A 26,856-nucleotide genomic window follows, 5' to 3' on the forward strand; every position below is an offset into this window, starting at 1 on the left:
GAACAGACCTACAGAACAGTGAGGATTGGTAAGTGCAGAAATAGTTTTTCATTTCTAGCTTTTTCATTGATAGTTGGCCATAAAAACAGTTCCTTACAATGTAGTAACTTAAGCAGTATGAATGAAAATCATCCATTATGTAAAATGATTTTGGCATAGTTTAAATGCAAATTAATTTGAGCATTTTTTAAACATGCTTAATCCATTTGTTTTAATTATTGTCTAGCACTTGAGAGAGGAGAAGCCAGAAGGCCTTGTCAACGAAGCATCTCGGTATGGATATCAAAACCACTTTTTTAATCATAGTCAGTGACTGCACTGTGCGGAAGATCATTCAAAATTGATTCTTTTTCTTTTCTAAGGTTTTCCCCTCCCTTGCTTTTAAACAAAGGTAGAAAACAAAAATTACTCTGTACTTCATTTGATCATTCTGCTTAGATTTGAATTTTCTAACAAGTAGGTTGATCTGAAAATAATGCCTCCTCTTTTTTTCCATGGAAACTACAACAGATAGAGTACAAATAACAGGTTGAAAGAAGCTCAACTTTCAGCTACAAAAACAGTTTTCAGTATAGTCTCCTCACCATTAGCTATACATTTTTGCTAGCAGTGAAAAAGCCTCAGCATGCTGTGCTTGTAAACATTTCAGTGGCCATGGCTTGTCTTTCATGTCACTGGCTGCTGCTAGTTTTGTCTACTGAAATGCACAAGCCACAAGTAACCTCAAGGAGCTAATACTGTAGTCATTCCATGATGTTCTAGTTGGCTGATGGTTTGGTTAATGTTTGCCTTCCTGTACTAACAATATAGTAATTTTACAGTGCTATGAGAGACATACTGCTTCTGCCTTACAAAAAGCTGCTTGTTCAAGGTGTTCCTTTTTTCTTTTTCCAAATGCATAGGCTGGTTGCATTAGCTGATCTTGTAATCGTCAATAAAACGGATTTGGTTTCAAGGGAAGAATTGAATAAAGTCAGAACAACTGTCAGGTATGAAATTTCTGGTATAACCGTGACATTGTACATGCTCAAATGTTATTAGAAATTAGATCTCATGATTGTTCCAACAGATCATGTAGTGAAAAAGAGCCGTGAGAAAGCAGTGAAAAAGAGTCTGCCCCTTTCTGGAGATGTTTCCAGTGCATTTCTGTGCTTCCACAGTCTTATCAGCTTGCCTAAGTAAGATTTGATGTTACCTGCTCAGAAGTGTAGAATTATAGAATAGAATCAAAGAATGCTCTTAAGTTAGAGGGAACCTTGAAGGACCATTGACTCCAACCTCTGGCTCTACTCAGGACCACCCAAAATTCCAATTCTATGTCTGAGAGCTTTCTCCAAATGTTCCTTGAACTCTGGCTGCTTGGGGCTGTTCCATGTCTACCGCCCTCTGGTGAAGAACCTTTTCCTAATACCCAACCTGACCCTCTTCTGGTGCAACTCCACACCGTTTCCTTGGCTAAATTAGGCCTAAAAAATGCCTTATGATAGACCTTTGTCTTAAGTGCTCACATTCTTATACTATTGGGCAGCTGTTGCCATTTGTCTGAGTTAACTACAGGGGGCAGTGTCTGCTAGTCCATACATGTTTATTAGCAAATATAAAGGGGTATGGAAGGTATCTGAATAATTGTCATGGATGTAAAAGAACCAATGGGCTGAATCAAACCAGTGTTCAAAGGTGTGTTCCATCTTTCTCAGTACCGTGACAGACAAAATGGAATATTGAGAAATACTTTGCAACGTTATTTGTGGTTCAGACTCTTGAGAATTCTTAACCTTGCAGTTTGTACGGGGAGAAGAAAAATGCTATGTTCAGTAGTAATATTTTATTGTCAGAAGTTGTGAATTTTGACCTTGGTTCGGCTATAAAATGTCACAAAAGCAAACTTTTTCTTGATGCCTCTTGGACTGTAAAACATTTAGTAACAGTGTGAGAGATGTCGTTATGTTTCTTGTATTGCTCTACATTGTTAAATTGTTCAATCGATATATTACAGTTGCGTTTGCACCTCATTTGCTTTTTTCTATTTGTTTTAGGTCAATAAATGGACTTGTCGAAATTTTGGAGACACAAAGGTCGAGGTATTAGATTAACCTGTATTCCAACAAGTACCAAATCCTGTCCCACTGACATTATTTTTACAAAGCTTTCATTATGATCTGTTGGCTGTGCACATGCATACCTACCTGTACTGTGTTTTAATGTGTGCTTGTGTTCAAAGAGGTACAGAACGATTGTTCCCATCAGAGAATTAGATAACACTTAGGCATCCAATACAAATCACATCTTTCAGAAAACAGATTCTTGTGTGGTTTTTTTTGTTTGTTTTTTTGTTTGTTTGTTTTTTAGTATTAATTTATTTTTTAACTGTATTCACTAAAATTCTCTTTTTATGCTCCCACATTACTGTACAGCTGAAAGCTGCTTTACTCCATGGTAGATAGCACTGACTGCTGACATGTGAAAATAGGGCTAGCTTCTGGTGCTTTGCATTGGAATAAGAGATCAGGAAAAAAAAAACAACAAACATGAACAATTATTTATATGTTTAAAAATGAGTAATCAAAGCTTCAGTAGACATAATTCTTATTCTTACATGCAGTGAAAATACAAAGCTTTCTTTCTCTCCCTATCTGTGCAGAGTTGATCTTTCCAATGTGCTGGACCTGCATGCTTTTGACAGTCTATCTGGAATCAGGTATGGCAATAATTTCACTTTTATTAAAAGGAATGCTCATTGCATAGATACACGCATGAAGTAGGTACATTTACATTTAGGCAGAGTCTGCATCTGAATTTTTGTTCCATGTTCTAGTTCAGACACTTGTTTACAATTCTCAGTAAGAGAAAGAAGTAATAGAAAGAGGATGTTTTTCCACTTGAGATACATGCAGCAAAAGATTGTAGGGTTTGTAAAATGAAATGAGAGCCAAAGCACCCACGATTGTTTGGCGTTTTCCCCCCGTTTCCCTTGTTGAGGCTTTAAGTTGTCCATTAGTACTACTACTACTAAATAAGATCTCAGTGCTTTTTTCTGGTTCTCTTAAAACTCAGAGGATTTAATTTTTTTCTTGCTTTACATTGTGATGAACTGGAGACCTTAGTTTTCACAGGAAACTCTGAGTTCCACAAGAACCTAAGCCTTGGAAATGTTGTTCAGCGTGTTCCTGGATCCGTTATGTCCTCTGGTTCTTTTATGACTAAGAGGCTCAGCTTTAAATTAGGAAACACTGCACAGTGTGCAGTGGGAATTAGCTTTGGGAATGAGTTTAGTAGAAAGCGTTGTATAGTATTTCACTTCATTTTATACTGCACATTTTACTCTTAGAAGCAATGGCTTTGTTCCTTTTTTACTTCCTAACATAGTTTCAAAAAGTGATGCCCAACAAATCATCCCACAGATGTCAGAAGTTGCTTTTTTGTTTTATAAAGATGTAAGAGTGTAAAATGTATATAGAAGTCCATGGCGACTTACTCTATGATGGTTAAAAGTTAGTAGGTCGCACTACTAGCCTTGTTGTGAAAATGGGTCTCCTAAGTCTTTCTTGTAAGAGACTGACAGCTGAGTTAGAACAAAGCGTTTCTAACCATAACAGACTCTCTTGGCCCAAGGACAGCTTTAATCCAACCAGAAATGACCATCCAATAGGTCACTCCTTGCTTTATCACTCATACCTCAGAATTTTTTTCCTAATCTAGAAAGGAAATCCGTAATGGTTCTGTACATTACTATAGTCAAATTAGATAATTGACAGTGGAATTCCAGCAGTTAAGCTATGGCAGACTTCCTATCACAGATCATTTGAAAGATCAAACAAACATAATTAAACATAACTATTCTGAGATTAAAGCTGAATTAACAGTTGAAAATTACTTTGATAACAGCACTTTAGTTTTGGTCTGCAGTACTGAAGAGTTTGTGTAGATCTTGTTTGAGATAATGACACTGCATCCATCCAGTGCAAATGCAACATCTGCTTATTTACAGCTTGCAGAAAAAATTCGAGAGTATGAAGACAACAGATGCACATCTCGACAAGGTAATTACAACAAGCACTGCTTCAGTCTCACTGTTAGAAGATAGTTCAGGATAACTGCAGCCATGGCATACTAATCATCTTATTTTTTCAGAAGGTTTCAGGTAGAGAATAGTGTGTTTGAGATCTCTGGAATATTACACTGAATGCCATGTACTTTGATACAGATAGATAGTAAATGTATATACTGAGTTCTGCTTTCAAATATGGTTTAAGAGTTCTATTGTTGGAAACAGTGTTCTTGTACATGGAGAGCATTACTACAACAGACAAGTAATACTATTCTTTTCAATATTTGCCCTTATTGAGCAATTGAGATTTGAGAATTGAGCCCTATACTTACACCTGATATTTATCCCGTAGGTCGAAATGATGTCAGTGTTTGTAGATATTGGGGAGTTGCTGTTCACAACTTTGCATTAATTAAGGTGTTAGAGAGACACATTCTGTGAGTGCTTCCCTTTGTTTTTACACAGAAAATCAACAGATCAACCTGTAACAGTGAATTAGGTTTTCCTATAAATTTGATATAAATCCTATAATCGCACGTGTGCTAGAAGGTTAGGAATGTGAAATGCTTTGCTTTTCCAGATATGTAACCCAGCTTTCATTTATGTCAGGGTAGAATCTTCTCTCTTGCTCTGTGCAATAAAACAATCCTTGCATATTACAGTTTAAATTGCATTTTTATCTTGGTGATTGTGTTTTATTTAGAGAGAAAATACAGTATTTTGTCTGTTTTGTGGTTTTGATTTTTAATAAATAATTGAAGGGGAAAGGGTCTGGCCTGTCACTCCTTTAGAGTATAAGCAGTTGTGTGCTAAATGCTGCTTTTAAGCATCTATCTTGTCTATCTTGTGTGTCTTTCCATTTACAGGACATAGTGACAGTAACACTTGAAGTCCTAGGAAATATTAAGGAAGAAAACGTTAATCTCTTTATACAGGTAAATATTAATACATCGCAGTCAAGTGCGAAATCATTGTGTCCTTTTGTAGAAAATCATCTTACGCTGTTCTGTTTGTGAAAACATTTTTCCTCTTTGTAGAATCTTCTGTGGGAAAAGAATGTGAAAGATAGGACTGGATGTACCATGGATGTCATAAGACTGAAGGTTTGCCTGCAACTTCCAACCTCTTTGTTTTGTGCTTTCCCTCTTTTTAAGTGGAAAGAAACTGCAGTGTATTGTCAGCCACATACAGGTCAAAGAGCAGACAAAAGAGAGAACATCAGTTTGTCATTGATCCATGTAGAGACACTTAAATAGCTGCTGGCCAATGAGACCACTCAAGGTAGCTGACAGAGAAGCAAACCACAGTACTACTAGCTGTGTAGTGAAAGGGGAGACTTGCAGTCCCAAACATGTGTGGGACAGGATTAATGATCAGGACATAAGTGAAAGGAGGTGATGTTGTTTTCCTCTCCTTTGCTCTGAAAGGTCTCATCCATTTCACCTAGATGGCTCCTTAGTTAGGGATGTAGTTACAGGTTTCTGTCCATGATTACAGTTATTGGCATAATAAACAGAAGCTTAATTGAGTGTAACAATGCAGCACAATGCTAGTTATGGTCCACCTAAAATTTTTTGATTACATCAGACTGCAGTTTTAAAGATGTGATTTACACATAAGTGTATTCATCCCCCTGTACAATTCATTGCATAGTTCTGAGGTGAACGTTGGTGATGCTTGAGGATATACTTTCATTTTCCTTAAACCACAAAGCTAAGTAAATGATAAAAAAGTCGATTGTATGATTAGACAAGGTCTAAGGAAAACAATCAAATGTGCTGTGATTTGTTTCCTGAGAACATATGTGTGTCAGAGGCAGCAAAGTAATTATTTCTACTTCACTGGAAGAAAGGTTTATTTCTTGACGAGTAGAACAACAGCAGCATAAAGCCGGCAGTGCTGATGCACTTCAAGCTGTCTGTTGTACTCATTAGCTGTACTGCTGATTAGAAGTATGCTTCTGTTGTACTGAGCTTTGGGATCCGAGTAATATTTACATTCTATTTTAGACAGTTTTCAAGTGATGAAAACTTTTAGTGCAACGTTTGGCATGTGAGTTAATGGACTTAGTTTTGAAAGTATTTCATTGTTAATTCCATTGCTAGTCATTTCACCACACAGATATTGGTTCTTTCTCTGCTATTCAGAGATTCTGTTTCAAGACAGTGTAAGTGTTAAGCAGGAGAACTCAGTGGGAACAGACTCAGCATTTTTGCCTATTTTACATCACCTTGGACAGGTGATGAGGCTTTCATAGAGACATATATTATACATACAATCAAAGTGGCATGGTAGGAGATGACATTTAAATTTGCACAAATATTCCAGGTAACCGTCCAAATGAGAAGCTGAAGGCAGAGTATAGCCAAGTATAATTGAGAAGCTGAAGGCAGAGTATAGCAAAGTATAATTATTAATTGTAAGAATGGTTGTTACAAGAGATGACTCTGTTGCATTGTTATTTTGATCAACCTCTGCATATTTGTCAGAGGTTTTTCCCTGCTCTGTGTACTTGTAAAGTTGTTTGTTTTTTTTTTCCATAAGTATTTTGTTTTTAAAGGTTTGTTTATATACTCTAACAGTTATTTTTCTGGTAAGGGACTCGTATCTATTCAAGGCAAATCTCATCAAGTGATAGTCCAAGGTGTCCATGAGCTGTATGATCTGGAAGAGACTGCAGTAGAATGGAAAGAAGATGAAAAAAGAACCAATAGACTCGTTTTAATTGGTATGAGTAACTTTGTGCCTTTTTCTGTAACTTTAAGGAACTTTTTCTTTCAGCAGCAGTCAAGTTTACCTGTCCAGTGAGAAGCAGCCACCCCGTACTAGTCAGAGTAACTGCAGTTACGATGTTCTGAGTAACCTTCAGTCCATGCTCTGTCCATGAAAACCCCCTGCACTTTCTTTAAGCAGCTGAGAGCAGCTGTGCTGTCCTTTGTAGTTGAATAAAATAAAATACCAGGTACTCAGAAATTATGTAAGCATACTGGGGATTATTTTAAAAACAAATAATTGCTAATACGTTCGTGGGAATGCTTTGAGTATTTGATCACATAATCAATAACTGTGAAGATGATGAAGTCATTAAAGCATACAAAGTCAGGTTCGTTTCTGAAAATCTTATAATGCTGAGTTGCGTATTTCTTGAAATCTGTTTTTTTAAATAAAATTAGTGTGGTTTCCTGCAGCTTAGTTTTGATAAAGTACTATTTTAACTCATTGGTAGAGTAAGTATCTTCTCTGGTGAGAAACCTTACAGGTTTCTGCTTGCAGGAATGGATTTTTGTAATACGCTCTACAATACAGTTAGCTAATCTTTTTTCTCTTTGCAGGTAGGAACCTGAATAAAGAGATCATCAAAGAAGTATTCATAGGAACTGTGACAGAGAAGCATGAAAACAGTTGACACTGGACTATAAACAGGATGAAGTCTTGTGCTTAAATCTGCAAGTATTTATGATAAGAAGGACTGAATGACACACCATGTTGTAGTAGTTCCTTTTTCTGCTTCCAGTCTACTGGACAGTTAAACTCCTGAGCCCTGCTAAGAATCCCAGCTCACCTACTGTTGAAAGGTTGGCTCTTATGGTCTAGATTAAACACAAAAAGATTCTAGCATCTTGAATTAGGCTTAATTTATGCCGGTGAATTCATTTGGCTTTGCAGAAGTACCAATAGGCAGAAACTTGTTTCTTTTGTATGGGAAAAGAGGCCATAAATTACAGTATGTGAGTGTCATGGTTTAATCATTTTGTAATTTTGCTATCGGTATTCCACATCATAACATCATATAAAGCACAAATAATTTTACTGAATATACAACTTACAGAAGAAGACTACATCTCCCAGAGAACATCACGGTCAGAGATAAGTCACGGGACCTGGACACTGTATTATCTGACTCCCAGGCTGGACTGACGTTTTTTGAGTTCTGTCGTTCAGGGGAGTGTGTGGGAGCCTTCAGCCGTTTTGCCTAGAGTTTTACAGTAGGCTTCTCGGTTTTGGGACTCATTCTCTCTCCTATTTTGCTTGATTCGTTAGCTTAATTTCAATTATATTGTGCCTCTTGAACACTGCCAGAGGTTGGTTTATGCCAGTCATGTAATCACAATAAAAAGTATTTAGTATTGGCTATTAAACTTCCTTGCATAGCTTTCCGCTTGTTCTTTGATTTTTAAATGCATGCAACCATCCCCGGTAACAAATCTGTTTTATAAATGAAAGCAAGATGTGCAGCCAGTCCCCACACAGCAGCTGTCCCCCCAGGCCTCTCTTCTCAGTTCTGCTGTTTGGTTTTTTTCCACATGATTTCATATGTTATGGAATGCCGCTCTGGCCATTTTAGGTCAGTGGTTCTGGTTCTGTCCCATTCTAGCTCTTTGTGTCAGCAGCAGCCCCTTGCTGGCAGGACAGTCCGAGGTGCTGCTCAGCAACAGGTGACATACCAACATTGTTTTTCTCCTTAAGCCAAAACAGCATCGTACCAGACACTGGGAAGAAAATCAGCTCTGTCCAGCTGAAACCAGGACACCAGCAGAGGCGAACTAATTCATCGTGTCATATGTATTAGGTAGCTTGAAGAAGCTTCCACAAACCAGGAACTAATGCAAGGTGAAAAGAACGACTTCATGATAGTGTTACTGTTAAGAATCAAAGAATCACAGAATATCCTGCACAGGAAGGGACTGACACCCTGCTTTACACACGAGCACCCCAGAATGGAAACCCTGGGGCTGAGAGCATAGTCCAGATCCCCTACCCTCCCCTCTTTGCTTTTCTTTTCGGTACATTAAATGGGCATGGGGGGAGGGGACAGCACCAGAGGGGAGGTACCTTCCACCCTACCACAGCCCACTGATGAGATTGGGACTTAATTTTTTTCTCCTTGTTGAAACTCTCTCGTTGTTGTTTAGTGTCACTGGGTTCATTAAACTGCCATTCGGTCTCAGATCGTTCTTTTTTTTATATTTTTCCTTCCTAGATCCAATCGCAATCTCCCTTCCTTTCCCCTCTCTCCGAGCACACGTAGCCGGGCCAGGCCTGGCCACCGCACCATGCAGTTAGAGAGGGGAGGTACTTTTGTTCCTTCTCTGCCCGGGTTTGTTCCCGTTGTCACGGAGTGAGCTCTACAGAGAACTCTGTGACATCTACAAAGAGCAGCCTCTGCAAAACCAAAGTGCTTGAGCAGCGCTGTGTGCTGGGTATGTGCTTGGCATCTGTCGTCGTGACAAATTTGCATGTTTTCCCTGGCAGGAAGCAGAGATGCTGTTCCAGAGGCAAATCACAGTGATTTGATGACCTCTGCACCCTCCCCAACATCTCCTACATGAAATCACCTTTCCAAAGCACCATTTCCTCCACTGCTCTTTACTTACTGCCGTTTTCCACGTCTCCTTAAACCCCAGAATAAACACAGTACCTCTGGATCTTATCTCCTGTCATGCTGAGTTTTCAGGAATTAGACCTGGGAGAAGTTGTACTGAGGGACGTGGTTTAGTGAGAACTCTTGGTGATGGGTGGATGGTTGGACTGGGCGATCCCATGGGTCTTTTCCAGTCCTGGTGATTCTGTGATTCCGTGATTCTGTGCTGGAGCAACAGGAGAAGCCAACGGGGAAAATCAAGGGAAATACCTAAAAGGAATTAAGGAGTTATCCTTTAAGGAAGTGAGAAGACCAGCTACCCAGCTGAAGTGCTTCTACAGCAGTGCACACAGCTTGGGAAACAAACTGGAGGAGCTGGAAGCTACTGTGCTCCTGTAAAACCACAATATAGTTGCTGTCACCAAAACCTGGTGGGATGATTATATTGACTGGAGTGAACAGTGAAGCAGGAAACAGATGCTCTGCTGGAATTCGGAATAAAGGGGGGGTAAATGGGGGATAGTTAAAGGTAGTTTACAGAAACAAGGAAGGGAAACTTAAAGGTAGTTTATAGAAATAAGTAAAGGAAACTTAAAGGTAACAAGTAAAAGAAACAAGGGGCCTGGGAGAGCAGGGAGGATGCAGATAAGGAGTGAGACCTCACAGACGACATCAGGCAAGGAGGAGAATAGATATTGTAAATACCAGAAGAGGAGTTGCATCCCCCTGATAAGAACAAGAGGGGGTCTGCATGCTAAAGAACTATTGAATATGTATCAGAATTCCAAGAACTATTGACTATGTATTAGAATTCTGAGAAATCATTGACTATGTATTAGAATTCCAAGAAATCATTGACTCTGTATTAGATGTACCTATATCTGTGTCACGATTTTACAATTCGGGGTGCAAGTTTGGTGGAGCTATCCCCCTTGCACCCGGCGCTGGAATAAACATACCTGCTTTATAACCCATCTCTGGATTATAGAGTTTTATTCTGCAAGTTAGGAGTGTGCCTATTGGTGGCTACAAGCAGTTCAGAAGGCACAGGTGAGGAAGGAAGGAGTGGGCATTTCTACCTACACAGGAAAGAACAGAATGTGAAGAGCTGTCCCTAAAGAAGTCATATGGGTGACAGTTAAGACACCAAGGCAGGAAAGGGAGCCTTGTGAGCGGTGTCTACTATAGGCCACCTGATCAGTCAGAGCCTGTTATTAGGCTCAGGAAAGCCAAAACCCTGCTTGAATTGAACTTCACAAGGGATGCCACAAAGAACACGTAACTCTTCTACATGTACCTCAACCAGAAAAAGAAAATCCAGGAGGGCGTAACCCCCTTGTCAGTGACACACGCAGGCCTGTACAACAGACGAGGAGAAGGATGAGGAACTCAGCAACTTTTTTTGCCTTGGTCTTCTCTGAAAACTGCTAACCACACAGTCCTCAAACTTTGGGTTTGGTAGGAGGGGGTTTTGGAATCTACATCCTCACTGTAAGCAAAGACAGGTTCATGAGCACCTGAGGAATCTGAACATCCACAAGTCTATGGGTCCCAAGGAGAAGCATCCCAGCCTCCTTGTCCTATAGCTTTCCAAATTGCATCTGCAGCCCGTTGTTATATTGTTGTTATATTCTGGCTACAGTAGTGCCAGCTGTAGCCAGAAATCCATTGGCTTTGAACGATGCCATCAGCCAGCAGACCCTTGCAGCATAATGCTTAACCTCTCTCTTAGTGAGGATATGCAGGAGGGGTCCGATAATTGCCTGTTCTTCAGCAAATGTGCTCTACCCCATCCTGCCCTCGGCTGTGTTCACCACTCCAATGATCAGTGATTTCTTTATCCCAGGTCAGTCCAGCTGACCCGCTCCTGCTGAGGTCTCTCTCTGCGTCGCTGTGCTGGTCCTGATATCACATCGGGGTCACTGTTTACTGGGAAACCTGCAGGTAGGGGATATTTTGAGGGTGGGGATGACTTGCATCTGGGGGATTTGGGGCTGGGGGAGTCAGGAGCAGTTTTTCGAGACCACCCAAGAGCATGACTGAGCCATGTCCGTGTGTCCGCAGGCCGGCAGACAGTGCTTGCGGTGGAGGAAATGGTGGCAGCGAGCAGCAGCACTGAAGCCAGGTAGGTCCTGTGAGGGCCAGCCCATGCCCCAGACCTGTCCAGGAGCATCCATCTCCAGGCTGGGCTGAGCCTCTGGGAGCAGCTGAGCCCTGTTCATGGTTCACATATATCAGCACCAATGTTCCTTTTAAACTTTAATAGTTTTATTTAGAAAGGATGTGCCTGGCTCAGACCATCTCTGGAGCTCCTGTTCCCCTGTGGCTCAGTGACCTTCCCTGTTTTACAGGTGCCAAGAAACACTGCAAGCCATGGAGGCGCTGCAGTAAGGCTGACCAGGAGCTCCAGCATCCCACAGCTACCATAGCGCTTCCTGGCTCAGACAACACATCAAAGATAAAGGATGCCAGCTGTCAGACAGACTGTGCAAGCTTTTGCATGACTGACATCAAATCCAGGAGCCAGTACGTCAGCAAAGCGCATGCTGTCATCTCAAAGCTGCAGCTCGGTCAAAAAACCTTTGGGAAGCTCTCCATGCACATGGCCAGAAAATGCCTGGAGATAAAGCTTCACTACTTACCTGAGTTAATGCAGAAGTCCATGTGGCGGCAGCGTGGGATGTCCCTCACCCGCCCAGCTGGCACCATGGCATCAAAATCCCAGCTGGTTCACAGATACTTCCCCAGCCATCTGGCTCGGTTCCTGAATAAGACACGCGAGAACCTGGAGCTGCACATCCGCTCCCTGAAGTTGAAGCACTGTGAGAACCTCCTTATCTCAGCCAGTCCATCGAAGCCTGCAGTGTCCCAGGAGGAAGAATCTACCAGCTCGTATGTGACTGCAACATCCATGGCATCTTGGGCTGAGGTAGGCCTCAAAAAACAAAAGCAGCGGACCCTGTCAAAGAAGTCCCTGAGCAGAGGCAAAAGCAACTGGAACGCCGAAGTGAAGGGCACTGGCTTTCCAACTACCAGAGAAACGTTCTGGGGAGTGGAAGAGAAAACCACCACCTACCCCAATAAGCCTACCTAAATAAATATTTCTTTATCTATAAATAAATTTTTCTATATACCTAAATAAGTAAGTGCCTAAGAGCTTTCTCTGAGGGCCTTCCTGGGGATTGAATGGGGAGATGGGCTCAGGAGGGAAGCTGTGTGTTCCACAGGAGGACATGCAGATGAGGACAAGCCCCGGCAAGGTGGCTGGAGCTTCTCCTCCCCTGTGGCTGTGCCCTGGGTGCAGCCTGGGGCTCTGTGACCCATCTGGAGGCACAGCACCAAGACCTGACACTGCAAGGGGACTGCAGGCTCCCACAGCACCAGGAACAGCCTGTCACCTCCTTCTGCAGGCTGGCACATTGAGGTGCTGCAAGGCAAGTCCTTTGGTCACCTTGGCCTGTGATCCAGGAGTCATCCCAGCCTGGTCTGTGGGGATGGGGATGGGGAAGGCAGCATGAAGCAGGGATGACCAAGGCTGCAGAATAGCGTCCGTTGCCCTCCCAGCACAGGCAGCCACCAAAGAGCTCCCTTGCACTGGCCACACCGTGCATATGGAAAGAATAGGGTTCTTGCACTGCTGATGCAGCTTCTGGTCAATCCAACTTATCTGACCGTAGCTTCTGTTCTCTTAGGCAGCCTGGAAGGCCAAGCATATCCTGGGCTGAATTAGAAAAGGGGTGGCCAGCAGGGGAAGGGAAGTGATTGTCTCCCTCCTGTGAGGCCCCATCTGCATCACTGCATCAATAGACAAGGGAAGAGTCACCAATGCCTATCTGTCTTGACTTCTGTAAAGACATGGAGATTTTGGAAAGGGTCCAGAGGAGGGCCACGAAGATGATCAGGGGGCTGGAGCACCTCCCCTATGAGGACAGGCTGAGGGAGTTGGGCTTGTTCATCCTGGAGAAGAGAAGGCTATGGGGTGACCTCATTGCAGCCTTTCAATACCTGAAGGGAACTTACTCCCAGGAGGGGAGTAAACTCTTCGAAAGGGCTGACAATAGCAGTACATGGAGAAATGGTTTTAAGTTAAATGAGGGAAGATTTAGGTTGGATGTTAGGGGGAAGTTCTTCACTAGGAGAGTGGTTAGGCCCTGGAACAGGCTGCCCAGGGAAGTTGTGGATGCCCCGTCCTTGGAGGTGTTCAAGACCAGGTTGAATGGGGCCCTGGGCAACCTGATCTAGTAAATGTGTATGTTTGGTGGCCCTGCTAGGCAGCGGTGTTGGAACTACATGATCCTTGAGGTTCCTTCCAACCCAGGTCATTCTGTGATTCTGTGATTCTGTAAGGCGTTTGGCACAGTAATTCACAACATCCTTCTCTCCACATTGGGAAGATATACATTTGATTGGTGAACTTTTCTATGAATGAAGAATTGGATGTAGGATTGGGTCCAGAGAGAGCTGGTCAGTGGCTCAATGTCTGGATGGAGTTTGGTGATGATTGGTGTCTGCTCTACAAAACTGACAGAACAACACCGTTTTTATCAGGACACACTGTGTAAGATTTACTTTTTCTTTTATTATTTATTTTTTAATTTTTTTCCTTTGCCAAAGAAAAGTGGGAGTGTCATCAGCTTTTCCATAGCACAGGATCAGCTTAAGTCAAGGTAATCCTGATACGCTTCAGAGTCAGACACTGTCACAGCAGCTAAAGTCATCATGAGTCCAAAAGTGAGATACACCAAAATAAAGAGAAACCTGGACACCTGAGAAATCCAAAACATGGCTGATCCTTTTATTTGTCTTTTTCCATTTTTCCCCTCTCTTCATTTACTATTCCTCTGCCTTTTTCTATTTCTTTTTTTTTTCTATTTCTTCTCTTTCTCTTCTCTACTTCTCTTCTCTTCTCTTCTCTTCTCTTCTCTTCTCTTCTCTTCTCTTCTCTTCTCTTCTCTTCTCTTCTCTTCTCTTCTCTTCTCTTCTCTTCTCTTCTCTTTTCTTTTCTTTATTTTCCTTTTCTCTTCTCTTCCCTTCCCTTCCCTTCCCTTCCCTTCCCTTCCCTTCCCTTCCCTTCCCTTCCCTTCCCTTCCCTTCCCTTCCCTTCCCTTCCCTTCCCTTCCCTTCCCTTCCCTTCCCTTCCCTTCCCTTCCCTTCCCTTCCCTTCCCTTCCCTTCCCTTCCCTCCCCCTTTTCATATTTTTTTAATTCTTCTCCAATTCTTCTTCTCTATCTTCATTTTTTCTTCTTCTGTCTTGCTTTTTTCTCTATTTTCATTTTCGTTGCAATTTTCTTAAAACTTTTCACATTCTTCATTATTTCTTGCTTTTCATCTTTCTTTTCTTTTTTTTCTATTCCTCTTCCTTTTCCTCTCCCATTTCCCCCCCTATTTTCTTTTGCTTTTGGTTCTCCTTACCCTATTTGTTTTTCTTTTCCTTCCCCAGTTTCTGTTCTCCTTTCTCTTTTTCTTCCCTATTTAATTTTCATTTTCACTTCCTTCCCTCTTTATACTTTTTTTTTTTAATTTCCCCTTTATGTTTCCCTTTCCCCTTCCTTTTCCCTTTCCTTGTCTTCCTTTTCTTTATATTTTTCCTTTTCTTAAATTTTTCTTTCTTTTCTTCTTCTTCTTCTCCCCTTCTTTCCTTTTGGCTTTTTTTTTTTTTTCCTTTTTCCCCTCTTTGTTTCTTTTTTCTCCCCCATTTTCTTTCTCTTCTCCTTTTTCTATTCTTTTTCTTCCCTATTATCATTTTTCTTCTATTTTCTTCCCTGTTTTCTTCCCTCTTTTTTCTCCCTTTATCTTTACTTTCCCCTTTTGTTTTTTGGTTTTTTGCCCTATTTCTTTTTCTTTACCCTTTTCTTCCCTATCTTCATTTAATTTTTCTTCTTTCTTGCTTTCTTTTTAATTTTCATTTTCTTTCCATTTTTCCTCCCCTTCTTCTTTTTTATTTCTTGCTTTTCTTCTCTCTTTTCTTTTTTCCTCCTTTTTTTTTGTTTTTTCTTCCTACTTTTAAAAGCTTGATATCTTTTTTCTTATTTTCTTCCCCCCCCTTTTTTGTTCCCATATATTCTTTACTTCTTTTCCTCTTCCTTTTCCATTTCCCCCCCTATTTTCTATTGCTATTGGTTCTTCTTACCCTGTTTTGCTTCTCCCACTTCTGTTCTCTTTTTTGTTTTTCTTCCCTATTTCATTTTCATTTTCTCTTCCCCCTTTGCTTCCCTCCTTTTTCTTGCCCTTCTTTTTTTCTTCCCCTTTATGTTTCCCTTCTTATTTCAATTTCCTTTTCTTTTTCTTTCTTTTCTTTTCTTTTCTTTTCTTTTCTTTTCTTTTCTTTTCTTTTCTTTTCTTTTCTTTTCTTTTCTTTTCTTTTCTTTTCTTTTCTTTTCTTTTCTTTTCATCTTCTTTTCTATTTTCCTTTTCTTTTCTTTTCATTTTTTTATTCTTTTTCTTCCCTATTATCATTCTTGTCTATTTTCTTCCCTGTTTTCTTCCCTCTTTCTTCTTCCACTTTTATCTTTACTCTCCACTTTCTGTTTCCGTTTTTTGTCCTATTTATTTTTTTTTAACTTTTTGTTCCCTATCTTCCTTTTATTTTTCTCCTTTCATGCTTTTTTTAATTTTCATTTTCTTTCCATTTTTCCTCCCCATTTCTCCTTCTTTTTTATTTCTTGCTTTTCTTCTCTATTTTCTTCCCACCCCCCCTTTTTTAACTTTTTTTCCTAGTCTTAAAAACTTGATAATTTATTTCATAGTTTCTTCCCTTCCCCCCCCCGCCCCCTTTTTTTTTGTTCCCATTTATTTTTACTTATTTTCCTCTTCCTTTTACATTCTCTCTCCCCCCCCCCCCCCCCCCCTTCCATTTTTTTTTTTTTTGGCTTTTGGTTCTTTTACACTATTAGTTTTAAAATTTGCTTCTCCCATTACTGTTCTTTTTTCCTTTTCTTCAATATTTAATGTTCTTATTCTATTTTCTTCCCCCTTTCCTTCCCTCTATTTATTGCTCTCATTTTTTTATATCTCTTTATGATTGCTTTTTTCCCTATTTATTTTACTTTACCCCTTTATTCCCTATCTTCATTTTATTTTTCTTCTCTCTTGCTTTCTTTTTAATTTTCATTTTCTTCCCATTTTTCTTCCCATTATCTCATTCTTTTTTATTGATTTCCTTTCCCTTTCCCTTTCCCTTTCCCTTTCCCTTTCCCTTTCCCTTTCCCTTTCCCTTTCCCTTTCACTTTCCCTCCCTTTCCTTTCCTTTCCTTTCCTTTCCTTTCCTTTCCTTTCCTTTCCTTTCCTTTCCTTTCCTTTCCTTTCCTTTCCTTTCCTTTCCTTCCCTTTCCTTCCCTTTCCTTCCCTTTCCTTCCCTTTCCTTCCCTTTCCTTCCCTTTCCTTCCCTTTCCTTCCCTTTCCTTTCATACTTTCCTTTGCTTTCCTTTCTTTTATAAATTCCCTTCTTTTATAATTCCCTTCCTTTGCATTATACCTACATTCCCTTTATGTTCCTTAGCAGTTTCCTTTACACCTTCCTTTCCATTCCTTTTTTTTTTTTAAATTAACCTTTCCTTTCCCTTTTTATATACTTCCCTATCCTTACAATTCTACATACATTGACTTTCCTTTATACATTGCGTTCCTTTCCATTATATCTACCTTTCCTTTCTTTTCTATTCCCTTCATTTCCCATCCTTTATACTTACCTTTGCTTTCCTTTCTTTTATACTTTCCCTTCCTTTATACTTTCCTTTTCTTTATACTTTCCTTTCCTTTATACTTTCATTTTCTGTATACTTTCCCCTTTCCTTTACACTTCCATTTCAATTCCTATTTTTAAACTTAGCCTCTCCTTTCATTTATACTTTCGTTTCCTTTCCTTTCATACTTACCTTTGCTTTCCTTTCTTTTATAAATTCCCTTCTTTTATAATTCCCTTCCCTTTTCATTATACCTACATTCCCTTTCTGTTCTGTAGCATTTTCCTTTAGACCTTCCTTTCCATTCCTTTTTTTTTATTTTAATTAACCTTGCCTTTCCTTTTTTATATACTTCCCTATCCTTACAATTCTACATACATTGACTTTCCCTTATACATTGCTTTCCTTTCCATTATATCTACCTTTCCTTTCTTTTCTATTCCCTTCCTTTCCCTTCCTTTATACTTACCTTTGCTTCCTTTCTTTTATACTTTCCCTTCCTTTATACTTTCCATTCCCTTATACTTTCCTTTCCATTCCTATTTTTGAACTTACCCATTCCTTTCATTTATACTTTCTTATCCTTTCCAATATACTTACCTTTGCTTTCCTTTCTTTTATACTTTCCCTTCCTATATACTTTCCTTTTCTTTATACTTTCCTTTCCTTTATACTTTCCTTTTCTGTAAACTTTCCCCTTTCCTTTACACTTTCATTTCAATTCCTATTTTTAAACTTAGCCTCTCCTTTCATTTATACTTTCCTTTCCTTTCCTTTCATACTTACCTTTGCTTTCCTTTCTTTTATAAATTCCCTTCTTTTATAATTCCCTTCCCTTTTCATTATACCTACATTCCCTTTCTGTTCTGCAGCATTTTCCTTTAGACCTTCCTTTCCATTCCTTTTTTTTAATTTTAATTAACCTTGCCTTTCCTTTTTTATATACTTCCCTATCCTTACAATTCTACATACATTGACTTTCCCTTATACATTGCTTTCCTTTCCATTATATCTACCTTTCCTTTCTTTTCTATTCCCTTCCTTTCCCTTCCTTTATACATACCTATGCTTCCTTTCTTTTATACTTTCCCTTCCTTTATACTTTCCATTCCCTAATAATTTCATTTCAATTCCTATTTTTAAACTTAGCCTCTCCTTTCATTTATACCTTCCTTTCCTTTCATACTTACCTTTGCTTTCCTTTTTTTTATAAATTCCCTTCTTTAATAATTCCCTTCCCTTTGCATTATACCTACATTCCCTTTTTGTTCTTTAACATTTTCCTTTAGACCTTCCTTTCCATTCCTTTTTTTTTTTTTTTAAATTAACCTTTCCTTTCCTTTTTTATATACTCCCCTATCCTTAAAATTCTACATACATTGACTTTCCATTATACATTGCTTTCCTTTCCATTATATCTACCTTTCCTTTCTTTTCTATTCCCTTCCTTTCCCTTCCTTTATACTTACCTTTGCTTCCTTTCTTTTATACTTTCCCTTCCTTTATACTTTCCATTCCCTTATACTTTCCTTTCCATTCCTATTTTTAAACTTACCCATTCCTTTCATTTATACTTTCTTATCCTTTCCAATATACTTACCTTTGCTTTCCTTTCTTTTATACTTTCCCTTCGTTTATACTTCCCTTTTTTTTATACTTTCCTTTCCTTTATACTTCCCTGTTCTGTATACTTTCCTTTCCTTTACACTTTCATTTCAATTCCTATTTTTAAACTTAGCCTCTCCCTTCATTTATACTTTCCTTTCCTTTCATAATTACCTTTGCTTTCCTTTCTATTATAAATTCCCTTCATTTATAATTCCCTTCCCTTTGCATTATACCTACCTTCCCTTTCTGTTCTGTAACATTTCCTTTAGACCTTTCTTTCCATTCCTTTTTTTTTTTTTAAATTAACCTTGCCTTTCCTTTCTTATATACTTCCCTATCCTTACAATTCTACATACATTGACTTTCCTTTATACTTTGCTTTCCTTTCCATTATATCTACCTTTCCTTTCTTTTCTATTCCCTTCCTTTCCCTTCCTTTATACTTACCTTTGCTTCCTTTCTTTTATACTTTCCCTTCCTTTATACTTTCCATTCCCTTATACTTTCCTTTCCATTCCTATTTTTAAACTTACCCATTCCTTTCATTTATACTTTCTTATCCTTTCCGGTATACTTACCTTTGCTTTCCTTTCTTTTATACTTTCCCTTCCTTTATACTTTACTTTTCTTTATACTTTCCTTTTCTTTATACTTTCCTTTCCTTTATACTTTCCTGTTCTGTATACTTTCCCCTTTCCTTTACACTTTCATTTCTATTCCTATTTTTAAACTTAGCCTCTCCCTTCGTTTATACTTTCCTGTCGTTTCATACTTACCTTTGCTTTCCTTTCTTTTATACTTTCCCTTTCATTTTCAGTTTACTTTCCTTTCTTTTACACTTTCATTTCAATTCCTATTTTTAAACTTAGCCTCTCCTTTCATTTATACTTTCCCTTCCTTTCCTTTCATATTACCTTTGCTTTCCTTTCTTTATAAATTCTTTTCTTTTATAATTCCCTTCCCTTTTCATTATACCTACATTCCCTTTCTGTTCTGTAGCATTTTCCTTTAGACCTTCCTTTCCATTCCTTTTTTTTTATTTTAATTAACCTTGCCTTTCCTTTTTTATATACTTCCCTATCCTTACAATTCTACATACATTGACTTTCCCTTATACATTGCTTTCCTTTCCATTATATCTACCTTTCCTTTCTTTTCTATTCCTTTCCTTTCCCATCCTTTATACTTACCTTTGCTTCCTTTCTTTTATACTTTCCCTTCCTTTATACTTTCCATTCCCTTATACTTTCCTTTCCATTCCTATTTTTAAACTTACCCATTCCTTTCATTTATACTTTCTTAGCCTTTCCAATATACTTACCCTTGCTTTCCTTTCTTTTATACTTTCCCTTTCCCTTTCTGTATACTTTCTTTTCCTTTACACTTTCATTTCAATTCCTATTTTTAAACTTAGCCTTTCCTTTCATTTATACTTTCCTTTCCTTTCATATTTACCTTTGCTTTCCTTTCTTTTATAAATTCCCTTCTTTAATAATTCCCTTCCCTTTGCATTATACCTACATTCCCTTTCTGTTCTGTAACATTTTCCTTTAGACCTTCCTTTCCATACCTTTTTTTTTTTAAAATTAACCTTTCCTTTCCTTTTTTATATACTTCCCTATCCTTACAATTCTACATACATTGACTTTCCATTATACTTTGCTTTCCTTTCCATTATATCTACCTTTCCTTTCTTTTCTATTCCCTTCCTTTCCCTTCCTTTATACTTACCTTTGCTTCCTTTCTTTTATACTTTCCCTTCCTTTATACTTTCCATTCCCTTATACTTTCCTTTCCATTCCTATTTTTAAACTTACCCATTCCTTTCATTTATACTTTCTTAGCCTTTCCAATATACTTATCCTTGCTTTCCTTTCTTTTATACTTTCCCTTTCCCTTTCTGTATACTTTCTTTTCCTTTACACTTTCATTTCAATTCCTATTTTTAAACTTAGCCTTTCCTTTCATTTATACTTTCCTTTCCTTTCATATTTACCTTTGCTTTCCTTTCTTTTATAAATTCCCTTCTTTAATAATTCCCTTCCGTTTGCATTATACCTACATTCCCTTTCTGTTCTGTAACATTTTCATTTAGACCTTCCTTTCCATACCTTTTTTTTTTTAAAATTAACCTTTCCTTTCCTTTTTTATATACTTCCCTATCCTTACAATTCTACATACATTGACTTTCCATTATACTTTGCTTTCCTTTCCATTATATCTACCTTTCCTTTCTTTTCTATTCCCTTCCTTTCCCTTCCTTTATACTTACCTTTGCTTCCTTTCTTTTATACTTTCCCTTCCTTTATACTTTCCATTCCCTTATACTTTCCTTTCCATTCCTATTTTTAAACTTACCCATTCCTTTCATTTATACTTTCTTATCCTTTCCAATATACTTACCTTTGCTTTCCTTTCTTTTATACTTTCCTTTCCGTTATACTTTCCTTTTCTGTATACTTTCCGCTTTCCTTTACACTTTCATTTCAATTCCTATTTTTAAACTTAGCCTCTCCTTTCATTTATACTTTCCTTTCCTTTCATATTTACCTTTGCTTTCCTTTCTTTTATAAATTCCTTTCTTTTATAATTCCCTTCCCTTTTCATTATACTTACATTCCCTTTCTGTTCTGTAGCATTTTCCTTTAGACCTTCCTTTCCATTCCTTTTTTTTTTTTTAATTAACCTTGCCTTTCCTTTTTTATATACTTCCCTATCCTTACAATTCTACATACATTGACTTTCCCTTATACATTGCTTTCCTTTCCATTATATCTACCTTTCCTTTCTTTTCTATTCCCTTCCTTTCCCTTCCTTTATACTTACCTTTGCTTCCTTTCTTTTATACTTTCCCTTCCTTTATACTTTCCATTCCCTTATACTTTCCTTTCCATTCCTATTTTTAAACTTACCCATTCCTTTCATTTATACTTTCTTATCCTTTCCAATATACTTACCTTTGCTTTCCTTTCTTTTATACTTTCCCTTCGTTTATACTTCCCTTTTTTTTATACTTTCCTTTCCTTTATACTTCCCTGTTCTGTATACTTTCCTTTCCTTTACACTTTCATTTCAATTCCTATTTTTAAACTTAGCCTCTCCCTTCATTTATACTTTCCTTTCCTTTCATAATTACCTTTGCTTTCCTTTCTATTATAAATTCCCTTCATTTATAATTCCCTTCCCTTTGCATTATACCTACCTTCCCTTTCTGTTCTGTAACATTTCCTTTAGACCTTTCTTTCCATTCCTTTTTTTTTTTTTAAATTAACCTTGCCTTTCCTTTCTTATATACTTCCCTATCCTTACAATTCTACATACATTGACTTTCCTTTATACTTTGCTTTCCTTTCCATTATATCTACCTTTCCTTTCTTTTCTATTCCCTTCCTTTCCCTTCCTTTATACTTACCTTTGCTTCCTTTCTTTTATACTTTCCCTTCCTTTATACTTTCCATTCCCTTATACTTTCATTTCCATTCCTATTTTTAAACTTACCCATTCCTTTCATTTATACTTTCTTATCCTTTCCGGTATACTTACCTTTGCTTTCCTTTCTTTTATACTTTCCCTTCCTTTATACTTTACTTTTCTTTATACTTTCCTTTTCTTTATACTTTCCTTTCCTTTATACTTTCCTGTTCTGTATACTTTCCCCTTTCCTTTACACTTTCATTTCCATTCCTATTTTTAAACTTAGCCTCTCCCTTCGTTTATACTTTCCTGTCGTTTCATACTTACCTTTGCTTTCCTTTCTTTTATACTTTCCCTTTCATTTTCAGTTTACTTTCCTTTCCTTTACACTTTCATTTCAATTCCTATTTTTAAACTTAGCCTCTCCTTTCATTTATACTTTCCCTTCCTTTCCTTTCATACTTACCTTTGCTTTCCTTTCTTTATAAATTCTTTTCTTTTATAATTCCCTTCCCTTTTCATTATACCTACATTCCCTTTCTGTTCTGTAGCATTTTCCTTTAGACCTTCCTTTCCATTCCTTTTTTTTTATTTTAATTAACCTTGCCTTTCATTTTTTATATACTTCCCTATCCTTACAATTCTACATACATTGACTTTCCCTTATACATTGCTTTCCTTTCCATTATATCTACCTTTCCTTTCTTTTCTATTCCTTTCCTTTCCCATCCTTTATACTTACCTTTGCTTCCTTTCTTTTAAACTTTCCCTTCCTTTATACTTTCCATTCCCTTATACTTTCCTTTCCATTCCTATTTTTAAACTTACCCATTCCTTTCATTTATACTTTCTTAGCCTTTCCAATATACTTACCATTGCTTTCCTTTCTTTTATACTTTCCCTTTCCCTTTCTGTATACTTTCTTTTCCTTTACACTTTCATTTCAATTCCTATTTTTAAACTTAGCCTTTCCTTTCATTTATACTTTCCTTTCCTTTCATATTTACCTTTGCTTTCCTTTCTTTTATAAATTCCCTTCTTTAATAATTCCCTTCCCTTTGCATTATACCTACATTCCCTTTCTGTTCTGTAACATTTTCCTTTAGACCTTCCTTTCCATTCCTTTTTTTTTTTTAAATTAACATTGCCTTTCCTTTTTTATATACTTCCCTATCCTTACAATTCTACATACATTGACTTATACATTGCTTTCCTTTCCATTATATCTACCTTTCCTTTCTTTTCTATTCCCTTCCTTTCCATTCTTTATACTTACCTTTGCTTCCTTTCTTTTATACTTTCCCTTCCTTTATACTTTCCATTCCCTTATACTTTCATTTCCATTCCTATTTTTAAACTTACCCATTCCTTTCATTTATACTTTCTTATCCTTTCCAATATACTTACCTTTGCTTTCCTTTCTTTTATACTTTCCTTTCCGTTATACTTTCCTTTTCTGTATACTTTCCGCTTTCCTTTACACTTTCATTTCCATTCCTATTTTTAAACTTAGCCTCTCCTTTCATTTATACTTTCCTTTCCTTTCATATTTACCTTTGCTTTCCTTTCTTTTATAAATTCCCTTCTTTTATAATTCCCTTCCCTTTTCATTATACCTACATTCCCTTTCTGTTCTGCAGCATTTTCCTTTAGACCTTCCTTTCCATTCCTTTTTTTTAATTTTAATTAACCTTGCCTTTCCTTTTTTATATACTTCCCTATCCTTACAATTCTACATACATTGACTTTCCCTTATACATTGCTTTCCTTTCCATTATATCTACCTTTCCTTTCTTTTCTATTCCCTTCCTTTCCCTTCCTTTATACATACCTATGCTTCCTTTCTTTTATACTTTCCCTTCCTTTATACTTTCCATTCCCTAATAATTTCATTTCAATTCCTATTTTTAAACTTAGCCTCTCCTTTCATTTATACCTTCCTTTCCTTTCATACTTACCTTTGCTTTCCTTTTTTTTATAAATTCCCTTCTTTAATAATTCCCTTCCCTTTGCATTATACCTACATTCCCTTTTTGTTCTTTAACATTTTCCTTTAGACCTTCCTTTCCATTCCTTTTTTTTTTTTTTTAAATTAACCTTTCCTTTCCTTTTTTATATACTTCCCTATCCTTAAAATTCTACATACATTGACTTTCCATTATACATTGCTTTCCTTTCCATTATATCTACCTTTCCTTTCTTTTCTATTCCCTTCCTTTCCCTTCCTTTATACTTACCTTTGCTTCCTTTCTTTTATACTTTCCCTTCCTTTATACTTTCCATTCCCTTATACTTTCCTTTCCATTCCTATTTTTAAACTTACCCATTCCTTTCATTTATACTTTCTTATCCTTTCCAATATACTTACCTTTGCTTTCCTTTCTTTTATACTTTCCCTTCGTTTATACTTCCCTTTTTTTTATACTTTCCTTTCCTTTATACTTCCCTGTTCTGTATACTTTCCTTTCCTTTACACTTTCATTTCAATTCCTATTTTTAAACTTAGCCTCTCCCTTCATTTATACTTTCCTTTCCTTTCATAATTACCTTTGCTTTCCTTTCTATTATAAATTCCCTTCATTTATAATTCCCTTCCCTTTGCATTATACCTACCTTCCCTTTCTGTTCTGTAACATTTCCTTTAGACCTTTCTTTCCATTCCTTTTTTTTTTTTTAAATTAACCTTGCCTTTCCTTTCTTATATACTTCCCTATCCTTACAATTCTACATACATTGACTTTCCTTTATACTTTGCTTTCCTTTCCATTATATCTACCTTTCCTTTCTTTTCTATTCCCTTCCTTTCCCTTCCTTTATACTTACCTTTGCTTCCTTTCTTTTATACTTTCCCTTCCTTTATACTTTCCATTCCCTTATACTTTCATTTCCATTCCTATTTTTAAACTTACCCATTCCTTTCATTTATACTTTCTTATCCTTTCCGGTATACTTACCTTTGCTTTCCTTTCTTTTATACTTTCCCTTCCTTTATACTTTACTTTTCTTTATACTTTCCTTTTCTTTATACTTTCCTTTCCTTTATACTTTCCTGTTCTGTATACTTTCCCCTTTCCTTTACACTTTCATTTCCATTCCTATTTTTAAACTTAGCCTCTCCCTTCGTTTATACTTTCCTGTCGTTTCATACTTACCTTTGCTTTCCTTTCTTTTATACTTTCCCTTTCATTTTCAGTTTACTTTCCTTTCCTTTACACTTTCATTTCAATTCCTATTTTTAAACTTAGCCTCTCCTTTCATTTATACTTTCCCTTCCTTTCCTTTCATACTTACCTTTGCTTTCCTTTCTTTATAAATTCTTTTCTTTTATAATTCCCTTCCCTTTTCATTATACCTACATTCCCTTTCTGTTCTGTAGCATTTTCCTTTAGACCTTCCTTTCCATTCCTTTTTTTTTATTTTAATTAACCTTGCCTTTCATTTTTTATATACTTCCCTATCCTTACAATTCTACATACATTGACTTTCCCTTATACATTGCTTTCCTTTCCATTATATCTACCTTTCCTTTCTTTTCTATTCCTTTCCTTTCCCATCCTTTATACTTACCTTTGCTTCCTTTCTTTTAAACTTTCCCTTCCTTTATACTTTCCATTCCCTTATACTTTCCTTTCCATTCCTATTTTTAAACTTACCCATTCCTTTCATTTATACTTTCTTAGCCTTTCCAATATACTTACCCTTGCTTTCCTTTCTTTTATACTTTCCCTTTCCCTTTCTGTATACTTTCTTTTCCTTTACACTTTCATTTCAATTCCTATTTTTAAACTTAGCCTTTCCTTTCATTTATACTTTCCTTTCCTTTCATATTTACCTTTGCTTTCCTTTCTTTTATAAATTCCCTTCTTTAATAATTCCCTTCCCTTTGCATTATACCTACATTCCCTTTCTGTTCTGTAACATTTTCCTTTAGACCTTCCTTTCCATTCCTTTTTTTTTTTAAATTAACATTGCCTTTCCTTTTTTATATACTTCCCTATCCTTACAATTCTACATACATTGACTTTCCATTATACTTTGCTTTCCTTTCCATTATATCTACCTTTCCTTTCTTTTCTATTCCCTTCCTTTCCCTTCCTTTATACTTACCTTTGCTTCCTTTCTTTTATATTTTCCCTTCCTTTATACTTTCCATTCCCTTATACTTTCCTTTCCATTCCTATTTTTAAACTTACCCATTCCTTTCATTTATACTTTCTTAGCCTTTCCAATATACTTATCCTTGCTTTCCTTTCTTTTATACTTTCCCTTTCCCTTTCTGTATACTTTCTTTTCCTTTACACTTTCATTTCAATTCCTATTTTTAAACTTAGCCTTTCCTTTCATTTATACTTTCCTTTCCTTTCATATTTACCTTTGCTTTCCTTTCTTTTATAAATTCCCTTCTTTAATAATTCCCTTCCGTTTGCATTATACCTACATTCCCTTTCTGTTCTGTAACATTTTCATTTAGACCTTCCTTTCCATACTTTTTTTTTTTTAAAATTAACCTTTCCTTTCCTTTTTTATATACTTCCCTATCCTTACAATTCTACATACATTGACTTTCCATTATACTTTGCTTTTCTTTCCATTATATCTACCTTTCCTTTCTTTTCTATTCCCTTCCTTTCCCTTCCTTTATACTTACCTTTGCTTCCTTTCTTTTATACTTTCCCTTCCTTTATACTTTCCATTCCCTTATACTTTCCTTTCCATTCCTATTTTTAAACTTACCCATTCCT

The 26,856-nt window shown here is 37.0% G+C and overlaps 2 long non-coding RNA genes across 3 annotated transcripts in view; one reads left to right on the forward strand and one right to left on the reverse strand.

Annotated features, from left to right (window-relative positions):
- Positions 1 to 4,897: 4,897 nt before the first annotated feature.
- On the forward strand, positions 4,898 to 8,202 carry LOC146751645 (uncharacterized). Of its 2 annotated transcripts, XR_014941311.1 has the most exons (3): positions 4,898 to 5,151; positions 6,666 to 6,776; positions 7,381 to 8,202. It is a non-coding gene; the product is annotated as an uncharacterized LOC146751645 (long non-coding RNA). The 2 variants fall into 2 exon arrangements; XR_014941310.1 differs by lacking the exon at positions 4,898 to 5,151 and having other exon boundaries at positions 5,160 to 6,776.
- A 3,620-nt stretch (positions 8,203 to 11,822) lies between these two features.
- Positions 11,823 to 26,856, reverse strand: part of LOC146751646 (uncharacterized) — a 47,186-nt gene continuing 32,152 nt past the window's right edge. The window contains exon 4 of the long non-coding RNA XR_014941305.1: positions 11,823 to 12,174. This is a non-coding gene — a long non-coding RNA (uncharacterized LOC146751646). The remainder of the gene's footprint in view (positions 12,175 to 26,856) is intronic.

This window comes from Coturnix japonica, unplaced genomic scaffold (genome assembly GCF_054131305.1).
Source record: "Coturnix japonica strain WE unplaced genomic scaffold, WE-NBRP24 Scf070, whole genome shotgun sequence".
In the NCBI taxonomy this organism is placed as follows: Eukaryota; Metazoa; Chordata; class Aves; order Galliformes; family Phasianidae; genus Coturnix; species Coturnix japonica.